A 9,544-nucleotide genomic window follows, 5' to 3' on the forward strand; every position below is an offset into this window, starting at 1 on the left:
CTTCGTATCCAGGAGGGGAGCCCTGTGGCGGCACAGGTGTGCACCGCGGTTTTGATGGGAATCTCAGCCTGACACTTTTCCCACGCTTGGACAGTATAAAAGAGCAGTGCGGGACAGCAGCAGAGAATATCTCAGACCTGCTCAGCATCGGACGGAGTTTCACAGCACGACTTGCTCGACTCCACGCCACGATCAAGCTCTGCGAGACATCTGCGCGTCACTTCCCTGGGACATTTGACAACCACTATTCAGCAAATGAAGAGATTTTTCAAACTCTTTAGTTCCTCTCGTACTGAGCAAGATTGCTATCGCGACAACACATCATCAGTAGGATAAAACTAACCTGTCTCACGACGGTCTAAACCAGGGGTGGGCAAACTTTTTGACTCGCGGGCCACAATGGGTTCTAAAAGTTGACGGAGGGGCCGGGCCAGGAGCATTTGGAGGGAATGTTTAGCCGGATATACTAAAGCATTAAAGGACAACCGACGTCTACGGACAAGTTGTGCCCATAATTTGTAAAATGTCTTCAAATGACTTCTACTGAGTGTATTTTACAAAGATTCCACCGCATATAGCTATATTTTACGTTTTAAGACTCGCACTGAATATTCCGGAAGACTTGTTTTTGAGTTGGTGACGAGTCCTCACGTCACGTCACTGAAGGAACGCCCCTGACCAAGAAAGGACACACTGTAGCAGTCCTTTCATCAATCAATGTATTTTGCGGTACTTTATTTGGTCTGAAAACTTCGTGTTGATCCGTGTTGATGGCGAAATTAGAAGGAAAACACATAAATAACGCGATGGTGAATCCTTGTGTGTTGTGACAAAAATGTTGAGCCATTTCCACACGGAAGATTGTCGCCATCTTCTGCCTTTTTTGGGTGCGACATTCCCTCCCCCCCCTGATGCCTCAAAATGACACAGAATAAATTATTTAATCGATTGCAAACATGTATGCTTTCCTCTTCAGAACTATTTGAATCATATTCATAACTGGATGAGTAACAAGAAAGCATCTTCTCTGAATCTGAAGCCATTGTTTTGATTCTCCAGCAATGCAAGACGTCTTGGAGTGACACCACGAACAAGGGGGCGGGACCTTCTGAAACTGGCCACTTCCGGTTTCGATTTTTTTTTTAAGTCATTTTTATTGGTGTTTTTCATTTGACTAAAAATATCATACTGCATGTTTTGGGTATTTTAGATGCTATAAAACATTTTTCTGATGTCAGTTAGGAAACAAAAAAGTGATGCCGGTTGTCCTTTAAATCTAGTGTGTGCAAACCTCATAGCACAGTAAGAACACTACAACCCAATTTAGATTGAATTTGCCTTTATTAGTCTCGCAGTGGAGAAATTTACACTTCACATCAGCAAAGGGATGAAAGGGATGTTTTTTGATTGATTTATTAACAGTCTTTCCAATGTGAAAAAAAGCCCTTATCAGTTCATAAATTTGTCTCAAGGAATATGCAACATATGGCGTTTACATATTATTTTGCAGATACTGGGAGGAGGAAATGTAAATAGATTAAAATAACATACGCACTGTGATTTATCAAGATTGCCTCTGTTTTTAATAAGTTTCAATCGAAAGTGGAAAGTTAAAGAAATCAACATTTCAAATGGAACTGTATAGTGCCACTTAGCAGTTTTTTTGACGACGATACTAGTGCAGCGTGTTCGACCAGAAACAAATTCCTTGTGTCTTCTACATACTTGGCAATAAAGATGATTCTGATTCTGATTCATTGAAAAAAGGAATCACATTCAACATTCAATACATATTGTTACACAACGAAATACTCAAGCTCAATAATATCTACTTGTGTTAAACTCCGCAAAATCATGGATGGATTGTCCTGACCGCGCACTCGACAAACTCGCCACGGACGCCCTCGCTCGCCTTCATGCGCAAACAGTACACATGTATCGTTGCCAAGCACACAAACATCGGCTACCTACAGTTGAAATTTGCATACTCGGCACAGCACCCAATCAGAAGCCTGCTTCCTGCTTCGGACTTTCCCAAGAACGCTTGGGAAAGTCCGAAGCAAAGTCGTGCGTTTGCATATCATTTTCAAAAGTAGATGCACAGAACCTTAGCCCCAGAAGAAAGATTCAAAAGAAGCTAACAAAATTTGTGTCGCTATAAAAAGTAAATTTATATTAAACCGTGACTGTAAATTGTACTTGAGAGTTATGAAAGGCGCTCAGTGGCCCGTAGGGCACAACGCAACGCAAACAACGCATTGTGCACAAAGACGGCAAAAGACAACTGCAATAAAACTTCGGCCACAGATATTTTCCGTAAATTAAGCAGCGCAGCGTTTGTGGTAGGTACAGCTTTTATTTAAGAAAAACCTATATACTTCATGACAATTTTTTTTTGGTTGCCATTTCTCGTCTTTCGTTATGGCCGGGCAGGCAACTTTTCAGAGTTGTCTGATTTGTCCACTAACATTTTCAGACTATCAAACAGTGTTTTTACTATAATTTGGACAAGTTCGGCGGGCCGGATTAAAAAGCCAAACGGGCCGTATGTGGCCCGCCGGCCGTAGTTTGCCCATGTCATGTCTAAACCCAGCTCACGTTCCCTTTTAGTGGGTGCCAGCATCCAACGCTTGGTGAATTCTGCTTCACAATGATAGGAAGAGCTGACATCGAAGATCAAAAAGCGACGTCTCTGTGAACGCTTGGCCGCCACAAGCCAGTTATCCCTGTGGCAACTTTTCTGACACCGTCTGCTTGAAACCCAAAACGCCAGAAGGATCGTGAGGCCGCGCTTTCGCGGTCTGTACTCATACTGAAAATTTGGATCAAGCTAGCTTTTGCCCTTCTGCTCCGCGGGAGGTTTCCTTCCTCCCTGAGCTCGTCTTAGGACACCTGCGTTACCGTTTGACAGGTGTACCGCCCCAATCAAACTCCCCACCTGCCAAAAATGCATCACTTTTAAAGTGATGCATTTTTTAGTTCAACCAACATTTGCTGGAGAAAATATGCCTTACAAAACTAAGTGATTGTGCATATCAGCAAGCAAATCGTGTGAGACTCCAGCTCAGTGAGAACCTATAATCATTCGAACACCAGCAATGAGTTTTGCTTTTTTTACATTACATACTGTCAAATTTATTTTGAAACATGACAACACTGGAACACATTGTGTACAGATTTGGACGTTCGACATATTTCAGCAGGGTGAAGAGATTATTTCCACTTGATCATTAAATCAATTTTAGACATTTAATTTTTATTTATTTATTTGGTAGCTGATGTCTACTTTGTTTACTTAACCACTGCAACACTTCAACAAATTTCGTCAGAACTATAAATGCATGTGGATACACAAAACATTGATGGTGTGGCCAATTAAAAAATGTTGCTATACTTTCTTCCTGAAATCCTCCTTGAAATTCTACACCCAGTGTTATGGGTTTTGAGAGATGTACATTCTACAGTATGTATTCATCCCATATCAAACTAGAAATTAATCACTTTATGTCATCTTATTTCAGCCTTTTTGTTAACAACCTATTCTCAAAATGATCAATCAAATCAATCAGATTATCTCTGAGCAACAGGCTGAAAATATTTGCTTGGTGAAAACCAGGAGGGGGTCTGAAGCATGGCTGTTCAGAAAAAGTGAACGCTTGAAAAATGGCACCACCGTGTGACTCAGACGTGTAAACACACGAACGTTGAGCCAGGAGACCAAGTTCCCTGCTCATTCAGAAATAATAATAATAATACATTTTATTTTATTTTCGAAACTCTCAAGGGGACTTTACAGTCACATGCTAAGTTAAAAACTAAAGCAACCTCGTAGAGTCTACGAGGTCTACGACATAGACATTCAACAAATACTGTATAGAAAAGGGTTCCAATACTAGAAATTGATCGCGTTAACCAACAGCAATCTAAATGAGTATAGTAAGTGGGATGTGCAGAAGTGATGTTTTGAGATACACATACGTAGATTAGGGATGGTGTTATAAAACACAATCTGCACATGATCCTTTGACATGTCGATGAACTGTACAAGGGCGTTCTCTAACAATGAGAACTGTGACCCAAATGAGGAGTATTTTAAACATTTCAATTGCATGGCTGAAAAAGTAGGGATAGGGGATGTTGACAAATGCACACAACAATCATATTATTATCTTCAAAAGTTATATACTGCATTTTTTTGACACAAAACAGCATTGGTAAGCCATCGTTTGTAAACAAAGATTTTTAACGTGAATATTTTATTCATTCATTTTTCAACCCACTTATCCTCAGTAGGGTTCGAGGGGGGATCTGGAGCAGTAGGTGGGGGACACCCTGAACCACTTGTCAGCCAATAATGTGACACACAGAAACAAATAACCATCCGCGCTCACACTCACACTTTGGGACCTTTTGGAGTGTTAAATCAGCCTGCTTTAACATGAATATGATGCCTCATTTTATGCACAGCTAATCAGAATCAGAAAGCCTTTAATAGTACCACAAATTGAGAAATTTGCATATTTTAAAAATATGACGAGCAGTGCTCTGTACAGAATATAACGTGCTTTTGCATTGGGGTATTCTGAATGCATTAGGTTGGGCCGAAGGCAGCTACATTTGAACTGTTTTTTTATTGTTTTAAATTTAAAAGTGTATTTGTGGGTTTATCAGTGCATCTCAAAAATGCTGCAACATTTATCAAACCTTTTCAGATCACTTTCCATAAATTCTCATCGGCATCACTTTCACTTTTAATAAAAGCATCCCAGATGAACTGTAGTATCAAGCAAGGGTTAGATGTTCAAAATGGGTTTAATATCAGGTGTTTGGGTTTCGTGGATGGATCAGGGGTTCAAAGAAAGGGTTTCAAGGCAGAGTTTGGGTTTCAAACGAGCCTTATAAATCAGGGTTTAGGCTTCAAATGAGGTTTTAAATACATTGCCTCATACCCAGACGTTAGAGGATTAGAATCAAACCATGGTTTCAAGTCAGGAACAAGGTTTTAAAAAACAGTTAAAGTTTCCAAATAAGGGTTGGGGTTAATGTTTTGGGTTTCAAGTTCAAAGGTGGGTCTGTGTGTATGACCCCTTTCCTTTCTTCTCTTTGGCTTTCTATCCTTCCTTACTCCCTTAATCCAACTCAAAGCAAACATAAAACGTTTATCTACTTTTGTTCGACCCTGTGTATTCAGTAACTTGTACAATAGTTAAAGTCCACCCTTGAGGGAATTCTCAGGTTGACTACAACATGCGGTATGCGGTTGGCAAAGTGATCGACTTGTTTGCACGTCTGCCGCACAGTGCGGATGTGAGGTTTGATTCAAACTCTTAACTTCCTTTGTGGAGCTTCCATTTTCTAATCATGCCTGGATTATGTTCTTTTATGTGTGCTGGGAAAGGTGCCAGCACACCCGTGACCCTTGTGAATATTAGTAATTAGACAATGGATGAGTATGCAATGATTTTTTTTGTTTTGCTTTTTTCTTGTTTTTGTGTTTTCTTTTGTCACTTTGTGATTTTGTGCATCGTGTGGAATGGATACGACTTGTTTTTCAGAATTTTTGGCCACGACATTCATCAAGAAGGAGACTGTGCTGAGCGGTTGCGCCTTTTCGGCAGCATGAATATGCCAGTACTGTTTTTGAATGGGAGGAATGTCAATGCCATTTGACTGTCATCGCTGGACAGCTCTGGGGCCATTGTGCTTTTTTGCACCTGTAATGGGCAGCATCTTCACAGCCCCACTTTGTTCAGCGGAAAGGTCAGTGCTGTTGGACAGTCTGCGGCTGGATGGAGGCATGGCTTGAGGAGCCCACGATAACAAGACAGGAGTGTCAGCGCAGAGTGCCAATGCGTATGTGGAACTGTCGTGGCTTAGAATTGAAGCGGATTTATCTGGGACAGGAGCTGTGAGACAATCTCTTTTCGTCTACAGCTTCGTAGTTGTTTTAGGTTCATCCTGTCTATTTGATATCTAATTTACAACAGATTATTTTCTGACAGACAGTGTTTTTTAGGTGTTCAATTACCTTACATGTTTCGGCGTATGCTTCCGCCTTTGTCAGAGTGTCCGACAGAGTGACTTTAAACTTTCATTGCTTTCATCACTTTGCTGCTGTGAGGTGTAAATTTCTCCACTGTGAGACTAATAAAGGCATATCCAATCCAATCCAATCCAATCCAATATTTCGTTGTGTAATAATATGTTTTGAATGTTGAAAGTGATACCATTTTTCAATAAATGTTGATTTCTTAACTTTGCCCCTTCGATTGAAACTTATTAAAAACAGCCGCAATCTTAATAAATCACAGTGCATATGTTATTTTAATCTATTTCCATTTCCTCCTCCCAGTATCTGCGAAATAGTCTGCAAATGCCATATCTTGCATATTCCTTGAGACAAATGTATTAATTGATCAGGGATATTTTTCACATTTGAAAGACAGTTAATAAATTGGGTTGTAGTGTTCTTACTGTGCTATGATGTTTGTACACACTACATTTAAAGGACAACCGGCACCATTTTTTTTGTTTCCTACTGACATCAGAAAAACGTTTTATAGCATCTAAAATACCCAAAACACGCAGGCTGATATTTTTAGTCAAATGAAAAACACCAATAAAAATGCCAGTTTCAGAAGGTCCCACCCCCTTGTTCACGCGATGTCTTGCCTTGCTCGAGAATCAAAACAATGGCTTCAGATTCGGAGAAGATGCTTTCTTGTTACTCATCCAGTTATGAATATGATTCAAATAGTTCTGAAGAGGAAAGCATAAATGTTTGCAATTGATGGCAAATTTCCCCATTGTGGGACGAATAAAGGTTTTCTGATTCTGATTCTGAGTCCTCCCATTTCAATTCTAGCCGTCAATGACAGCAATGTAGCACCCAGAAAATGCAGAAGATGGCACCCAAGCTCCGTTGGAAATGGGCTGATTTGTCTGCTGGGAATTTGTGTCAACTAGTATCAAATAGTAGTCTTGGTGTAACACACAACGATTCACCATCACGTTATTTATGTGTTTTCCTTCTAATTTTGCCATCAACACGGATCAACACGAAGTTTTCAGACCCAACAAAGTACGGCAAAATGCATTGTGTCTCGCTTTCTCGGTCAGGGGCGTTCCAAACGTGACGTCACATGGGGATCGTCATCAACTCAAAAACAAGACTTCATGAATATTCAGCGCGAGTCTTAAAACGTAAACTATAGCTATATGCTGTGGAATCTTTGTAAAATATGCTCAGTCGAAGTCATTTGAAGTGATTTTACAAATTATGGACATAACTTGTCCGGAGGCGTCGGTTGTCCTTTAATGCTTTAGGTTTAGTATTTCCGGGCCAAACACTCCCTCCAAATGCTCCTGGCCCGGCCCCTCTGTCAAATTTCAGAACCCATTGCGGCCCGCGAGTCAAAAAGTTTGCCCACCCCTGATCTAATTACATTAAAAAAATCATTACGACATTCACAACTAGCCATGATGTTCCAATCCAATATATGCCTTCATGTTTGTGCTGCACCTGTGATCCCTCCTGTATATACTTGTTCGAGGAGAAGGCAGGGGGAATCTGTCATTCACTTATATGTAGTATTGTAGCCGTTGAGGAATGAGCACACACGACTAAATGTGGAGACGTGTTTATTCCAACGGCTAACAAGTGGATCTGAACTGAACAGCAAAAGCAGTGTAATATATGTAACATGAACCGCCCCCTCCTCTGCACTTGCTGGGTGAGATGCCTGGTCCTAGTGCCCGCCACACACCCCCCCCCCAGACCACCCAGAAGGAAGGTCAAGGTGAAAATTTTGCAGGGGGCTTAACCAGCCTGCCCCAACGACTACGCAGTCCGTCTTTCGGTGGTGAAGGTGATTCGGGCGAGACCTCAGTGGGGGAACGACACTCAACCCTGGCATGCCGCGGTGAGGCTGGAGGTTTCGGAGGGCGTCCGCGACGTGGGGCCTGGGCAGGCGAATCGTCCTCGCCTGCAACTAAATGAGCCGGTTTGAGCCTGTCTATTGAAATGCCCTCCCTCCGCCCACCCATATCGAGCACAAAACTCTTTTCACCGTGTTCGAGCACTCTAAACGGGCCGTCGTACGGCGGTCGGAGGGGAGAGCGGTGGGCATCGTGACGCACAAAGACGAAACGGGCTGACGGAACAAATATTTTGGGGACGCAGTGGTGAATTGGTGCTGGAGTCAGGGGCTCTGCTGGCAAAAGGGGGAATGAAGGTGCACCCGAAGCTTCAGGCAGAAATTCTCTAAGGTCTTCTTTAGGGGCCGAACGTAACCCGAGCAGGACCCACGGAAGCTGGTCGACCCAGTTACCGTCCGACAGCGCGGCCCGTAGCGCGGCTTTCAGTGACCGGTGGAAGCGTTCGCACATCCCGTTAGCCTGCGGGTGGTAGGCCATAGTGCGGTGTACCTGCACACCCAAGGACTGCGACACAAACGGACACAAACTGGGGGCCTCTGTCCGAAGTGATATCGGATGGCGTGCCGAAACGCGCGACCCAGGACGACAGAAATGCGCGGGCAATATCTGCCGAGGTCGTGGAGGACAGGGGGACTGCTTCCGGCCACCTAGTGGTTCGATCCACCATGGTGAGGAGATGTGTGCAACCCTGCGAAGGAGGGAGGGGCCCGACCAGATCCACATGGACGTGGTCAAATCTCCTGTCAGGAATTGGAAAAGTTTCCAGGTTTGCTCGGGTGTGCCTGTGGACTTTGGCGCGCTGACATGCCACGCATGCAGCTGCCCACTTCCTGACGTCCTTTCGTAACCCAGGCCAGACAAACTTGGCCCCAAGTAGTTTGACTGATGCCCGGACGCCAGGGTGTGAGAGGGAATGAATAGAATCAAAAATTCGCCGACGCCACTCCTGCGGAACCACGGGACGAGTGCGACCCGTAGACACATCGCAGAGGAGAGCGGGACCCCCTTCACACAGTGCCACCTTCTCAAGTTTCAGGGCTGTGCCTGCTGCTTTGAGTTCGTGGATGTCCGGATCCTCAGATTGGGCGGTGGCCATCTCTGAAAAATCCACCCCGAGCTGGACTGGATACACAATCGCGCGTGACAAGCAATCGGCCACAGGGTTAAATTTGCCGGCCACGTGCTGAATGTCTGTTGTGAATTCAGAAATGGCCGCCAAATGCCGTTGCTGTCGGGCCGACCACGGTTCAGTCACCTTTGACATGGCGAATGTGAGTGGTTTGTGATCCACATATGCGGTAAACCGGCGCCCCTCGAGGAGGAAACAAAAATGGCGCGTTGCAAGATAGAGTGCTAACAACTCTCTGTCGAAAACACTGTACTTGCGTTCGTTATCTTGCAGATTCCGACTGAAAAATGCAAGGGGTTGCCATTCGTTCTCCACAAGCTGCTCAACCACCGCCCCTACGGCAACATCAGACACATCGGTAGTCAAAGCCACCTGTGCGGTTGAGAATGGGTGGACCAGAAGAGTTGCACCCGCAAGAGCTTCCTTGGCCCGTTGGAAGGATTGTGCTCATTGCGGTGCCCACTCGACGGGGTCGTT

The sequence above is a fragment of the Hippocampus bargibanti genome, linkage group LG06 (assembly GCF_051943395.1).
Source record: "Hippocampus bargibanti isolate YZ-2025 linkage group LG06, ASM5194339v1, whole genome shotgun sequence".
Taxonomy (NCBI): domain Eukaryota; kingdom Metazoa; phylum Chordata; class Actinopteri; order Syngnathiformes; family Syngnathidae; genus Hippocampus; species Hippocampus bargibanti.